This window comes from Dermacentor variabilis, chromosome 11 (genome assembly GCF_050947875.1).
Source record: "Dermacentor variabilis isolate Ectoservices chromosome 11, ASM5094787v1, whole genome shotgun sequence".
Taxonomy (NCBI): Eukaryota; Metazoa; Arthropoda; class Arachnida; order Ixodida; family Ixodidae; genus Dermacentor; species Dermacentor variabilis.
In genome coordinates, this window is record NC_134578.1 from 113,406,404 (window position 1) to 113,422,113 (window position 15,710).

At 47.7% G+C, this 15,710-nt stretch overlaps 5 non-coding genes across 5 annotated transcripts; all 5 read right to left on the bottom strand.

Moving 5' to 3' along the window:
• Positions 1-321: 321 nt before the first annotated feature.
• On the bottom strand, positions 322-393 carry TRNAG-UCC (transfer RNA glycine (anticodon UCC)). Its single transcript has one exon. It is a non-coding gene; the product is annotated as a tRNA-Gly (tRNA).
• Positions 394-6,591: 6,198 nt separating this feature from the next.
• TRNAG-UCC (transfer RNA glycine (anticodon UCC)) lies at positions 6,592-6,663 on the bottom strand. The gene has a single exon. It is a non-coding gene; the product is annotated as a tRNA-Gly (tRNA).
• Positions 6,664-11,818: 5,155 nt separating this feature from the next.
• TRNAG-UCC (transfer RNA glycine (anticodon UCC)) lies at positions 11,819-11,890 on the bottom strand. Its single transcript has one exon. It is a non-coding gene; the product is annotated as a tRNA-Gly (tRNA).
• Positions 11,891-12,511: 621 nt separating this feature from the next.
• On the bottom strand, positions 12,512-12,583 carry TRNAG-UCC (transfer RNA glycine (anticodon UCC)). Its single transcript has one exon. It is a non-coding gene; the product is annotated as a tRNA-Gly (tRNA).
• Positions 12,584-13,203: 620 nt separating this feature from the next.
• On the bottom strand, positions 13,204-13,275 carry TRNAG-UCC (transfer RNA glycine (anticodon UCC)). Its single transcript has one exon. It is a non-coding gene; the product is annotated as a tRNA-Gly (tRNA).
• Between the last annotated feature and the right edge of the window lie 2,435 nt (positions 13,276-15,710).

Consider the following 15,710-nt stretch of genomic DNA (forward strand, 5'->3'; position numbering starts at 1 on the left):
GGTGAACTGCTTGGAAGGCAGCTATGCTAACCACTATACCACCGACGCGTGTTTTCGGTTGTTCCAACCAGTCTTACTTCAGTTGTTATTTGCAATAAGAGTGTCGACACACGCGGAATAAAATGACGCCCAGTGCACGGAATGGATTTAACAGGATGGATTGCCTTCTCATTATGGTAATCTAGGAGTGTATTTCTTTTTTTTTCTAACGATAGAACGCCGATTTTACCACGAATAAAAGGTAATGTCAATTTCACACATGCCAACCGATAATGCGCATAGATACGAGGAGCTTATTTGTGGGCATGTGCACAAAATACTTGCGTCGGCCGGGAATCGAACCCGGGTCAACTGCTTGGAAGGCAGCTATGCTAACCACTATACCACCGACGCGTGTTTTAGGTTGTTCCAAGCAGTCTTACTTCAGTTGTTAATTGTAACGAGAGTGTCGACACAGCCGGAATATAATGACGCCCAGTGCACGGGATGGATTTAACAGGATGGATTGCCTTCTCTTTTTTTTTTATTTATTACCGGTTTTCAATATAACATCGTACATATGAATTTCACACTCATGACACAAATGCAAGCCTCTTGCAATAGAAAACGAAGGCGAGAAACAAAAAAGCGCTACAAAGCCGTCTATCCGCATAGGACTGACGTTGTCAAATTAAAATTCCTTCATGACTGTCAGAGGTTCGAGCCTCGACAGCCAATCCGGTACACACTTTTGCATTTTCTGCATTTCAATAAATAAGGACATACACTCTCTGAAATACATACGCGCTGGCCGAGCGTCGACGTCGCAATGGTACCCGGCCATGCGAGCTCGCCATATAGAGTGGAGGGCGTTCAGCATAATAAGATCATACGGTACTCCGTCTTCATCTTTAATTGGCAGATACCTGATCCCTTGGGGGTCCACCGGTAACTCCTTTTTCAGTGTTCGCTTTAGCACGTCCCAAAGGAAAACAGCCGCCCAGCAATGCAAGAAAACGTGATCAATGGTCTCCGGCTTCTGACAGATCAAGCAGTGGGATCCCCACGGCACAAGACAGCCTCGTTCTTCCACAAACGTTTTCACAGAGAGCGTTCCTGTGTGGAGCTTAAAAAAGAAGGTTTTAACCCCCGGTGGCACCTGCATTCGTTTCACCCGTTTAAGGACGTCTTGTCCTGGCCCTCCACTGTATATGGTTCTGTATAACGGCACTGGGAACACAATGTCGCACACATCATTATACAGTTTTTTCCTTTTAACTTCAAACAGATAATCATTTGAAAAACGAACTGACAGGAAACGCACGCTGTCGACCACTTCCTTAAAATAACCTCGAAGTTTTCCGGTCATGCTTGCCGTACTAACAACATGTGTCGGCAATGCGTCGCTCAACCTGATCTGACATACGGTGCGCAGAAACGGATCTCGCACATCTCGAAAAAACAAAAAGCGGTTGACAAGTTGTCGAACAAAAAGATGCATCAAGCCCACACCCCCGTCCTTCACCCTTCTGAACAAATTTGTTCGGCTGCACCTTTCCCATGTTGATCCCCAGATGAAAACTGCGAACACTCTGTGCAGCCTTTGCACATTTACTCTAGAACAATACAGCGTTTGCAAGACGTAATATAACTTAGTAATAAAAAACACGTTACAAATTGTCGCTCTTGCAAAAATGGACAGGTTAGTACTTTTCCATTTGTCTACTTTTTCTTTCAGTTCCTTGGTTTGGTTCCTCCAGTATTCGTCGCTGCTATTATACCTGTCGAGGGGAACACCCAGATACCTGGTCGGAGTTTTCACCCAGTTCACGTTCGCGAAATAGTCGGGTGCAGAAAACCAGTCCCCGTGCCACAGGCCTAGCGATTTGCCCCTGTTTACTCTGCTACCCGTTACGGCGCAGAAATGTTGTACTACAGATATGGTTTCCGTTACACTTGGTTTGTCAGTGCAACACACTGCAATGTCATCTGCATATGCGAGCAACTTCACTTCGGTCGCTGCCAATCTGAAACCACGTATTCCGTCATTTTCATTAATTGCTACACACATTGCTTCTACGTAGATAGCAAATAATAGCGGACTGAGGGGGCAGCCTTGGCGCACTGAACGCCTGATGTTAATGGGGGCCCCCAGAGACTTGTTAACAATTAATCTTGTTGTGCAGTTCTGGTACGCCAAGGCCACGCCCTCAGTGATGATGGAACCGACATTAACATGATCTAAGATGGCAAACAAAATAAAGTGAGCGACACAATCGAACGCTTTCTCTAGGTCGAGCTGAAGTACTGCAACACGGCCACCTATGACGTCAGAGCACTCGAGCACACATCGCATCCTATGGGTGTTCGAAAAAATTGACCGCCCTTTGATTCCACATGTTTGATGGTCTGCGACTATTTCCTTTATTACGCCTTGAAGTCTAGTCGCTAAGATCTTCATAAATATCTTATAATCAATGTTTGTTAGTGATATGGGCCTGTAGGATGATACTAATCTCAGTTTATCTAATTTATCATTCTTCGGAATTAGAATGGTGTGCGCTTTCCCAAAAGAAGGTGGCAATGATTTCTGCACGTACGCATCATTAAATACTCCTACTAATATAGGGGCCAGTTCTCTTTTAAATGTCTTATATAACGCCGCACTGAGTCCGTCTGGTCCCGGTGACTTGCCCAAGTTCAAGTCGTCGATTGCCTTTTCGACTTCCCTCTCCATTATTTTCCCTTCTAATCGCTCCTTAGTTTCATCACTCAAACGCGGCATGCGATGCAGAAAGTCTGCTTTGAAACCCTCTAAATTCGCTTCCTGAAATGCAAAGAGCGACTGGTAGTACTGGAAGAAGGCGTGGGCTATGCTCTCGTTATCGTCAAGAACGGCTCCATTGATTAAAAGGTTATCGACATGGTTTTGTCGTCCGTGAGCCTTCTCTAACCCGAGCGCCCTTTTAGTGGGCGTCTCCCCTGCCGCTAGTGAATCTGCTCTTGCTCGCACGATGGCACCTTGGTAACGTTCTTTGTCGATCTGTTCAAGCTTTTCCTTGACGCTCCGCACATCGTCTTTGTACAGACCAGGCTCTCTGCACTCAAGCGTTATCAGCTGCTGAAGTAGTGTTCGCAAACCCTTTTCTTTATATTCCCTCTCAAATTTAAGACAACTTGACCTTTCTATGGCTTTCATTTTAACCTTTTGTTTAAAACATTCCCACTTTTCTGCTATTGTTTCAGCTGCATCTTCGCGTATTTCATTAACAGCATCCCGTACTCCCTTTACGAAAGATTCATCATTTAATAACAACGCATTCATTTTCCAGATCTCCCAATTAAACGCATGTTTGCTTTTCCCTATACCGACATTACATTTTACGAGACAATGATCTGAGAACGATATGGGTACTACACAATAACCGTGGCATCTTGGAATTGCATCCAGCGAAATGTAGATTCGGTCCAACCGCGCATGGCTACTGCCCTGAAAACGTGTAAAAGTCACATCACGCCCCCCTTCCAGACACTCAAAAACGTCTTCGTGTTCATTTTCACTAATTAGTTTTGATAAGATTTCACTGCTTCTGTCCCGCACACCAGCATTATTGGCTCTATCTGTAGCGCTCATTACACAATTAAAGTCTCCTAGCAGTATAACGCGCTTATCACATCGAACATACTGCGAAAGGTTCGAAAAGAAAAGGGCGCGCTCGTCTACTGAATTCGGCGCATATACACATATGACGCGGAACTGAACATCACACAAAATAATATCACAAAAAACAAGCCTTCCAGACTGACAAGAAAAAATACTTTGAATGTGCAGTCCAGGCAGTTTCTTCACAAAAAGAATACACCCCCCAGCGGTGCCTAAGGCATGGCTTACCACCGCAAAATACCTGGTCGTGAAACGGCGCACCATGCTCCCGGTCTCCTCCTCCCCGTCAACCTTAGTGTCCTGGACGGCTAGTACGTCTATATCGTGGTCAGTGACCAACCTTAGCACCTGACTTCGCCTACGACTAGCCGCCAACCCTCTCACGTTTAAAGTGGCAATATTAAGGGACGGTATCTGTGCCATGTTGAGCTAAAGAAAAAAGTAGGCCCGGAGCATGGTGCTTACCGTTCACGACCAGCCCTCGGCTAGCCGCCTCCGGGACCTCCCGGCTTCCCGGCGTTGTTTGTGGGCGCCACTTTGTCCGCAGGCTTTCTCTCAGGTGGGACGTTCGGCTTTGGTTTCAAGCTCGTGCGCCTCCCAAGAGGTGTCTTTGTCGGCGGCCCTTCGCTCGTGCCGGTCGCACCGTCGTTGCGGTCCTTAGTCTGGTCATGGGGGCGCTTGACTGGCGCTGCAAGAGTCGAAGTCCGGTCGCAGTCGAGGACGGCCTCCTCCTGCTGCATTGCCGTCGCATCGTTGTCGGGCGGGTCCTCACTACTGCTCCGCGTAGACTGGACCTCAGCGGTCGCGACCTGCAGCATCCCTCTCGGCTTCACGGTAGTATCAGCCACCTTGCTGACCACGCCCAAAGGCGTCGTCCCACTGGCTGTCGCTGTCGAGACCTTGTCTAGCGTTCCTTTAGCAGCGTCCTCCGCTTCGGCCACGTCCATGACGTGGTCTGCCGCAACGTCACTAGCTACTGGACCTGTTACGGTGGCATAAGATCTTACGCAGTCATCGTCGACGTGGCCGAAACATCTACATAAGGTACATCGGGGGACTCTGCACTCACGGCGGACGTGTCCCGTGCCGTGGCAGCGCTGGCACTGCATCGCTCGACCGGGCACGACGACCAAGGCCAACTCTCCGCCGACGCGTATCTGATGTGGCAGGTCCTCCACTTTCATGCCGCTTTTCAATTTGAGAATGACGGTCCTGGTGGTTGAGGTCTTCGTTGTCATGCCTTCGACGCGCCATCGCTCCCGGCTCACCTCCTCCACCTTGCCGAACGCCGCGAATGCCGTCCGAACGTCCTCGTCGGCAACGCCGTACAGCAGCCAGTGAAGCCTTAGCTTCACCTGCTGATCCTGCGGGTCAACGATGACGCATCGTCGTCCCTTAACTTGAAGTTCCTTATGGTCCAGCATTCTTCTTGTGGCAGTCGCATCGTTGAAGGTCACTGCCCAGACGTGGTTGATCTGGTACGCCCCTATGCATACCACATTAGGCAGCAGGCCCGTCGACAGAAGGGCGTCCCTGAAATCTTCCACCTTGTACGGTCTCGCACGTACATCACCGTGCAAAAAGACGGTATTAATCACTACTTGACCTTTAGGCAGTTGCGGCAAAATAAAGGTATAATCCTTATCGTCGTTTAGCCTGGTTCCGCGGCCAGAAGTGGCCGCTGTCGCTGCTCCACTGGAGCCCATGATTCTGCTGACCGCTCAGCTCGGCTGCCGGAAGCAGAATGATGGATTGCCTTCTCATTATGGTAATGTAGGAGTGATTTTCTTTTTTTTTTCTAACGATAGAACGCCGCTTTTACCACGAATAAAAGAAAAGGTCAATTTCACACATGCCAACTGATAATGTGCATAGATACGAGGAGCTTATGTGTGGGCATGTGCACAAAATATTTGCGTCGTTCCGGGAATCGAACCCGGGTCAACTGCTTGGAAGGCAGCTATGCTAACCACTATACCACCGACGCGTGTTTTCGGTTGTTCCAAGCAGTCTTACTTCAGTTGTTATTTGCAACAAGAGTGTCGACACAGCCGGAATAAAATGACGCCCACGCACGGAATGGATTTATTAGACAGATGCAGGTTCTTCGCGTTATGGTAATCTAGGAGTGTATTTCTTTTTGTTTAACGATAGAAGCCACTTTTACCACGAATAAGAGAGAAGGTCAATTTCACACATGCCAACTGATAATGTGCATAGATACGAGGAGCTGACATGTGGGCATGTGCACAAAATATTTGCCTCGGCCGGGAATCGAACCCGGGTCAACGGCTTGGAAGGCAGCTATGCTAACCATTATACCTCCTTCGCGTGTTTTCGGTTGCACCAAGCAGTCTTACTACAGTTGTTAATTGCAACAAGAGTGTCGACACAACCGAAATAAAATGACGCCCAGTGCACGGAATGGTTTTAACAGGCGGATGCATTGCCTTCGCATTATGGTAATCTAGGAGGGTATTTTTTTTCTAACGATAGAACGCCGCTTTTACCGCGAATAAAAGAAAAGGTCAATTTCACACATGCCAACTGATAATGTGCATAGATACGAGGAGCTTATGTGTGGGCATGTGCACAAAATATTTGCGTCGTTCCGGGAATCGAACCCGGGTCAACTGCTTGGAAGGCAGCTATGCTAACCACTATACCACCGACGCGTGTTTTCCGTTGTTCCAAGCAGTCTTACTACAGTTGTTAATTGCAACAAGAGTGTCGACAAAACCGAAATAAAATGACGCCCAGTGCACGGAATGGATTTAACAGGATGGATTGCCTTCTCATTATGGTAATCTAGGAGTGTATTTCTTTTTTTTTCTAACGATAGAACGCCGCTTTTACCACGAATAAAAGAGAAGGTCAATTTCACACATGCCAAGTGATAATGTGCAGAGATACAAGGAGCTTATGTGTGGGCATGTGCACAAAATATTTGCGTCGGCCGGGAATCGAACCCGGGTCAACTGCTTGGAAGGCAGCTATGCTAACCACTATACCACCGACGCGTGTTTTAGGTTTTTTTTTTATTTAATGCCGGTTTTCGACATAACACTGAATATACAAATACTACACACATGTCAGGAATACAAGCTTGCGGGGAAGAAAAAAAAGGAAAAAATTACAATAATGCCGACTGTCCATATGGGACCGGCGTCGTCAAATTAATATTCCTTCATGGCTGTCAGAGCTTCTAGCCTCGACAGCCAATCCGGTGCACATTCTTGCAATTTCTGTACATCAACGAACCGCGACATACATTCTCTAAAATATATGTGAACCGGGCGGGCGTCGGCATCGCAATGGTATCCTGCCATGCGAGCCCGCCATATACAGTGGAGTGCATTCAACATAATAAAGTCGTATGGTACTTCCTCTTCATCCTTAATTGGCAGATACCGGATCCCTTGGGGGTCTACAGGTAATTCTTTCTTCAGTGTTCGCTTCAAGACGTCCCAGAAGAACACAGCCGCCCAGCAGTGCAAGAACACGTGATCGATGGTTTCGGGCTTCTTGCAGATCAAGCAGTGTGAACCCCACGGCACAAGACAGCCTCGCTCTTCCATAAATGTCTTCACGGAAAGTGTTCCAGTGTGGAGCTTAAAAAAGAAGGTTTTAACCCCTGGTGGCACCTGCATGCGTTTCACCCGCTTAAGGACGTCTTGTCCTGGCCCTCCACTGTATATGGCTCTGTATAAGGGCACTGGGAACACAATGTCGCACACATCATTATACAGTGTTTTCCTTTTCACTTGACATAGATAATCTTTTGAAAAACGAACTGAAAGGAAGCGCACACTGTCGACCACTTCCTTAAGATAACCCCGAAGTTTTCCGGTCATGCTTGCCGTACTAACAACATACGCCGGCAATGCGTCGCTCAACCTGAGTTGACATACGGTGCGCAGAAAAGGATCGCGCACATCTCGAAAAAACAAAAAGCGGTTGACAAGTTGTCGAACAAAAAGATGTGCCAAGCCAACACCCCCGTCCTTCACTCTTCTGAACAAATTGGTTCGGCTAGCTCTCTCCCATGCTGATCCCCAGATGAAGACCGCGAACACTCTGTGCAGCCTTTGCACATTTGCCCTGGAACAATGCAACACTTGCATAACATAATATAACTTCGCTATAAAAAACATATTACAAATTGTCGCCCTTGAAAAAAATAGACTGGTTAGCGCTTGTCCATCTGTCCACTTTTTCTTTCGTTTCATTAGTTCGGTTCCTCCAGTACTCATCGCTGCTCTTGTACCTGTCGAGGGGAACACCCAGATACTTCGTCGGAGTTTTCACCCAGTTGACATTGGCGAAGTATTCCGGTGCCGAAGACCACTCCCCGTGCCACAGCCCGAGGGATTTGCCCCAATTGACTTTGCTGCCCGTGACGTCACAGAAATGTTTTACTACAGCAATTGTTTCAGTCACACTTGGTTCGTCTGTGCAACACACTGCAACGTCATCAGCATACGCTAGCAGCTTCATTTCGGATTCTGCCAATCTAAAACCACGTATATTGTTATTTGCGGTAATGGCCACACACATTGCTTCTATGTATATAGCAAATAACAGAGGACTGAGGGGACAGCCTTGGCGCACTGAACGCATGATGTTAATGGGGGCCCCCAGCGACTTATTAACAATTAACCTTGTAGTGCAGTTCTGGTACGCCAAGGCCACACCCTCAGTGATGATGGTACCGACATTAACATGATCCAATATGGAGAACAAAATAACGTGAGCGACGCAATCAAACGCTTTCTCAAGATCAAGCTGAAGAACTGCAACGCCGCCACCGGTGACGTCACAGCACTCGAGCACACACCGCATCTTATGGATGTTAGAAAAAATTGTTCGCCCTTTGATTCCACAAGTTTGATGGTCTGTGACGATTTCCTTTATGACACTTTGAAGTCTGGTCGCTAAAATCTTCATAAATATCTTGCAATCCACATTTGTTAGTGATATGGGCCTATAGGATGATACGAATCTCAGTTTATCTAATTTATCGTTCTTCGGAATTAGAATGGTGTGCGCTTTCCCAAAAGAAGGTGGCAATGATTTCTGCTCGTACGCTACATTAAATACTTCTGCTAATAAAGGGGCCAGTTCTCTTTTCAATGTCTTATATAAGGCGGCGCTGAGTCCATCTGGTCCCGGTGACTTGCCCAAGTTTAAATCGTCGATTGCCTTTTCGACTTCCCTCTCCGTTATTTTCCCTTCTAATCGCTCCTTAGCTTCATCACTCAAACGCGGCATGCGGTGCAGAAAGTCCGCTTTGAAACCCTCTAAATTCGCTTCCTGAAATGCAAAGAGCGACTGATAGTATTGGAAGAAGGCGTGGGCTATGCTCTCGTTGTCGTCAACAACAGCTCCATTCATTAAAAGTTGATCGACATGGTTTCGTCTTCCGTGTGCCTTCTCTAAACCGAGCGCCCTTTTAGTGGGCGTCTCTCCTACTGCCAGTGCATCTGCTCTTGCTCGCACGATGGCACCTTGATAACGTTCTTTGTCGAACTGTTCAAGCTTTTCCTTGACGCTCCGCACATCGTCTTTGTACAGACCAGGCTCTCTGCACTCAAGCGTTAGCTGCTGAAGTAGTGTTCGCAAACCCTTTTCTTTATATTCCCTCTCAAATTTGAGGCAGCTTGACCTTTCTAAGGCTTTCATTTTAACTTTTTGTTTAACACATTCCCACTTTTCTGCTATTGTATCAGCCGCATCTTCGCGTATTTCATTAACCGCATCCCGCACTGCCTTTACAAAAGATGCATCATTTAATAACAAGTCATTGAGTTTCCATAGATGCCAATTAAATGCATGTTCCCTTTTCCTTATACCTATGTTACATTTTACCAGGCAGTGATCCGAAAATGACACGGGTACAACGCAATAACCGTGGCATCTTGGAATCGCGTCCAACGAAATGTACATGCGATCCAGTCGCGCACGACTACTGCCTTGAAAACGCGTAAATGTCACTTGACGCTCCCCTTCCAGACATTGAAAAACATCATCAAGTTCATTTTCATTAATTAATTTTGACAAAACGTCACTACTTCTATCACGCACGCCGGCATTGTTGGCTCGGTCTCTAGCACTCAACACACAATTGAAGTCCCCTAATAACACAACGCGCTTATTACAGCAAACATATTGTGAGAGGTTCGAAAAAAAGAGGACACGCTCGTCTACAGAATTCGGCGCATAAACGCATATGACGCGAAACTCAAAGTCAGAGATCGTAAAGTCACATAAAACAATCCTTCCATCCAGACAGGACCCCACACTTTGAATATGTAAACCCGGCAGCTTCTTCACAAAAAGAATGCACCCCCCGGAGGTGCCTACCGCATGACTCACCACCACAAAGTACCTAGTCGTGAATCGTCGCACCATGCTCCCGGTCTCCTCCTCTCCGTCAACCTTGGTTTCCTGGACGGCAAGTACGTCTATGTCATGGTCCGTTACCAACCGTAGGACCTGACATTGCCTACGACTAGCCGCCAACCCTCGCACATTTAGTGTGGCAATACTAAGTGACGGTATTTCATCCATCTTCATCTAGCGAGAAAAGTAGGCCCGGAGCATGGTGCTTACCCTTCACGACCAGCCCTTGGCTAGCCGCCTCCGGGGCCATCCGGCTTCCCGGCATTGTTTGACGTCGACACTTTGATCACAGGCTTTCTTTCAGGCGGCACATTCGGCTTTGGTTTGAAGCCCACCCGCCTCCCCTGGGGCGTCTTTGTCGGTGGTCCCTCGGTGGTGCTGGTCGCACCCTCGCCTTGGTCCTTGGTCTGGTCGTGGGGGTGTTTGACCGGGCCGCCAAGAGTCTCAGTCCGGTCGCCGTCTTTCACAGCCTCGTCCTGCTGCATTGCCGTCATACCGTTGTCGGGCGGGTCTCCACTAATGGTTCCCGTCGCGGGGCCCACAGCAGTCGCGCCCTGCGCCTTCCCACTCCTCTTCTCAGTACCTTGAGCAACCGTGCCTTCTGCGCCGACGTTCGACGTCTCGCCGACTGCCGCTGTCGGTACCAGGTCTCCGATGCCTGTAGCGGCGTCCTCCGTCTCGACCACGTCCATGACGTGCTCTGCGGCCACGTCGTTCACTGCTGGGCTTGTCACGGCGGCATAGGATTTGACGCAGTTGGCGTCAACATGACCGAACCGTCTGCAGCGAGAACAGCGTGGAACTTTACACTCCCGGCGGACGTGCCCCGTGCCTTGGCAGCGCAGGCACTGCATGGGTCGACTAGGGACGACCACCAATGCCAGCTCTCCGCCGACGCGGACCTGATGAGGAAGGTCTTCCATTTTCACGCCGCTTTTCAGCTTTAGAAGCACAGTCCTGGTTGTCGACGTCTTGTCGCCCAGGCCATGGACGCGCCACCTTTCCCGGCTTACCTCCTCCACCTTGCCGAAAGCCATGAACGCCGTCCGTATGTCCATGTCTGCAACGCCATAGAGCAGCCAGTGAAGCCTAAGCTTCACCTGCTGGTCTTGCGGGTCCACGATGACACACCGTCTTCCCTTCACTTGCAGTTCTTTAAGGGCCATGAGGCGTTTCGTCGCAGTGGCGTCAGACAGGGTCACCGCCCAGACGTGGTTTATCTGGTACGCCCCTATGCATACCACGTCCGGCAGCAGTCCCGTCGGCAGAAGGGCGTCTCTAAAATCTTCGACCTTGTAAGGTCTGGCGCGTACATCACCGTGTAAGAACACGGTGTTAAAGGCAACTCGTCCTTTCGGCAGCTGAGGCAAAATAAACGGATAATCCTTATCGTCGTCGGTGATCCTGTTTCCGCGACCAAAAGTGGTCGCTGTCGCTGCCCCGGAAGAGGCCATGACCCTACGATCCGAACAGCTCGGCTGCCGGATGCAGAATGACGCGTGTTATAGGTTGTTCCAAGCAGTCTTACTTCAGTTGTTAATTGTAACGAGAGTGTCGACACAGCCGGAATATAATGACGCCCAGTGCACGGGATGGATTTAACAGGATGGATTGCATTCTCATTATGGTAATGTAGGAGTGATTTTCTTTTTTTTTTCTAACGATAGAACGCCGCTTTTACCACGAATAAAAGAAAAGGTCAATTTCACACATGCCAACTGATAATGTGCATAGATACGAGGAGCTTATGTGTGGGCATGTGCACAAAATATTTGCGTCGGCCGGGAATCGAACCCGGGTCAACTGCTTGGAAGGCAGCTATGCTAACCACTATACCACCGACGCGTGTTTTCGGTTGTTCCAACCAGTCTTACTTCAGTTGTTAATTGCAAAAAGAGTGTCGACACAGCAGGAATAAAATGACGCGCAGCGCACGGAATAGATTTAACAGGCAGATGCATTGCCTTCGCATTATGGTAATCTAGGAGTGTATTTCTTTTTTTTTCTAACGATGGAACGCCGCTTTCACCACGAATAAAAGAAAAAGTCAATTTCACACATGCCAACTGATAATGTGCATAGATACGAGGCGCTGATGTGTGGGCATGTGAACAAAATTTTTGCGTCGGCCGGGAATCCAACCCGGGTCAACTGCTTGGAAGGCAGCTATGCTAACCACTATACCACCGACGCGTGTATTAGGTTGTTCCAAGCAGTCTTACTTCAGTTGTTATTTGCAGCAAGAGTGTCGACACAGCCGGAATGAAATGACGCGCAGCGCACGGAATGGATTTAACAGGATGGATTGCCGTCTCTATATGGTAATCTAGGAGTGTATTTCTTTTTTTTTCTAACGATAGAACGCCGATTTTACCACGAATAAAAGGTAATGTCAAGTTCACACATGCCAACCGATAATGTGCATAGATACGAGAAGCTTATGTGTGGGCATGTGCACAAAATATTTGCGTTGGCCGGGAATCGAACCCGGGTCAACTGCTTGGAAGGCAGCTATGCTAACCACTATACCACCGACGCGTGTATTAGGTTGTTCCAAGCAGTCTTACTTCAGTTGTTATTTGCAGCAAGAGTGTCGACACAGCCGGAATGAAATGACGCGCAGCGCACGGAATGGATTTAACAGGCAGATGCATTGCCTTCGCATTATGGTAATCTAGGAGTGTATTTCTTTTTTTTCTAACGATAGAACGCCGCTTTTACCACGAATAAAAGAAAAGGTAAATTTCACACATCCCAACTGATAATGTGCATAGATACGAGGAGCTTATGTGTGGGCATGTGCACAAAATATTTGCGTCGGCCGGGAATCGAACCCGGGTCAACTGCTTGGAAGGCAGCTATGCAAACCACCATACCACCGACGCGTGTTTTCGGTTGTTCCAAGCAGTCTTGGTTCAGTTGTTATTTGCAGCAAGAGTGTCGACACTGCCGGAATGAAATGACGCCCAGCGCACGGAATGGATTTAACAGGATGGATTGCCGTCTCTATATGGTAATCTAGGAGTGTATTTGTTTTTTTTTCTAACGATAGAACGCCGATTTTACCACGAATAAAAGGTAATGTCAAGTTCACACATGCCAACCGATAATGTGCATAGATACGAGAAGCTTATGTGTGGGCATGTGCACAAAATATTTGCGTTGGCCGGGAATCGAACCCGGGTCAACTGCTTGGAAGGCAGCTATGCTAACCACTATACCACCGACGCGTGTATTAGGTTGTTCCAAGCAGTCTTACTTCAGTTGTTATTTGCAACAAGAGTGCCGACACAGCCGAAATAAAATGACGCCCAGCTCACGGAATGGATTTAACAGGCAGATGCATTGCCTTCGCATTATGGTAATCTAGGAGTGTATATCTTTTTTTTTCTAACGATAGAACGCCGCTTTTGCCACGAATAAGAGAGAAGGTCAATTTCACACATGCCAACCGATAATCTGCATAGATACGAGGAGCTGACGTGTGGGCATGTGCACAAAATATTTACGTCGGCCGGGAATCGAACCCGGGTCAACTGCTTGGAAGGCAGCTAAGCTAACCACTATACCACCGACGCGTGTTTTAGGTTGTTCCAAGCAGTCTTACTTCAGTTGTTAATTGCAACAAGAGTGTCGACACACCCGGAATAAAATGACGCCCAGTGCACGGAATGGATTTAACAGGATGGATTGCCTTCTCATTATGGTAATCTAGGAGGGTATTTCTTTTTTTTCTAACGACAGAACGCCGCTTTTACCACGAATAAAAGAGAAGGTCAATTTCACACATGCCAACTGATAATGTGCAGAGATACAAGGAGCTGACGTGTGGGCATGTGCACAAAATATTTACGTCGGCCGGGAATCGAACCCGGGTCAACTGCTTGGAAGGCAGCTAAGCTAACCACTATACCACCGGCGCGTGTTTTAGGTTGTTCCAAGCAGTCTTACTTCAGTTGTTAATTGCAACAAGAGTGTCGACACACCCGGAATAAAATGACGCCCAGTGCACGGAATGGATTTAACAGGATGGATTGCCTTCTCATTAAGGTAATGTAGGAGTGATTTTCTTTTTTTTTCTAACGATAGAACGCCGCTTTTACCACGAATAAAAGAAAAGGTCAATTTCACACATGCCAACTGATAATGTGCATAGATACGAGGAGCTTATGTGTGGGCATGTGCATAACATATTTGCGTCGGCTGGGAATCGAACCCGGGTCAACTGCTTGGAAGGCAGCTTTTTTTTTTTATTTATTGCCGGTCTTCGATATTACTCAGACGGTACAGTTAGCACACACTTGTGTATCAGAAATTCCAACCGTTGGAGGAGGAAAAAAAACGGAAGGTGCGTAAGGAAAGAAACCGCACAATAAAGCCGTCTGTCCATATTGGACTGGCTTTGTCATACTAAAATTCCTTCATGGCTGTCAGGGGTTCTAGCCTCGACAGCCAATCCGGTACACATTCTTGTATTTTATGGATTTCAATAAATCGCGACATACATTCCTTGAAGTAAGCACGAGCTGGCCTAGCATCAGGATCGCAATGGTACCCTGCCATACGAGCTCGCCATATACAGTGTAGAGCATTTAACATAACAAAGTCATAGGGAACCCCGTCGTCATCTTTAATGGCCAGATACCTGATACCTTCGGGGTCCACCGGCAGCTCTTTCTTCAGGGTTCGCTTTAAGACGTCCCAGAAGAAATCTGCCGCCCAGCAATGTAGGAAAACGTGATCTATATTTTCGGGCTTCTTGCATATCAAGCAGTGCGACCCCCAAGGTACGAGACAACCCCGTTCCTCCAGAAACGTCTTCACGGAGAGCGTTCCTGTGTGTAGCTTAAAGAAGAAGGTCTTTACCCCTGGTGGCACCTGCATCTGTTTTACTCTTTTAAGTACATCCTGTCCTGGCCCTCCACTGTATATGGCTCTGTATAAGGGCACTGGGAAAACAATGTCGCATACATCTCTATACAATGTTTTCATTTTCACATCACAAAGGTAATCATTTGTAAAACGAACAGAAAGGAAGCGTAGACTGTCAACAACTTCCTTGAAATAACCACGCAGAGTTCCAGTCAAATTTGCCGTGCTAACAACATGTGCCGGCAAAGCGTTACTCAACCTTAGCTGACATACGGCGCGCAGAAAAGGATCGCGAACATCGCGGAAAAACAAAAATCGGTTTACAACTTGACGAACAAAAAGATGCGCCAGGCCCACACCCCCATCCTTCACTCTTCTGAACAAATTTGTTCGGCTGCACCTTTCCCATGTTGATCCCCAGATGAAAACTGCGAACACTCTGTGCAGCCTTTGCACATTTACTCTAGAACAATACAGCGTTTGCAAGACGTAATATAACTTAGTAATAAAAAACACGTTACAAATTGTCGCTCTTGCAAAAATGGACAGGTTAGTACTTTTCCATTTGTCTACTTTTTCTTTCAGTTCCTTGGTTTGGTTCCTCCAGTATTCGTCGCTGCTATTATATCTGTCGAGGGGAACACCCAGATACCTGGTCGGAGTTTTCACCCAGTTCACGTTCGCGAAATAGTCGGGTGCAGAAAACCAGTCCCCGTGCCACAGGCCTAGCGATTTGCCCCAGTTTACTCTGCTACCCGTTACGGCGCAGAAATGTTGTACTACAGATATGGTT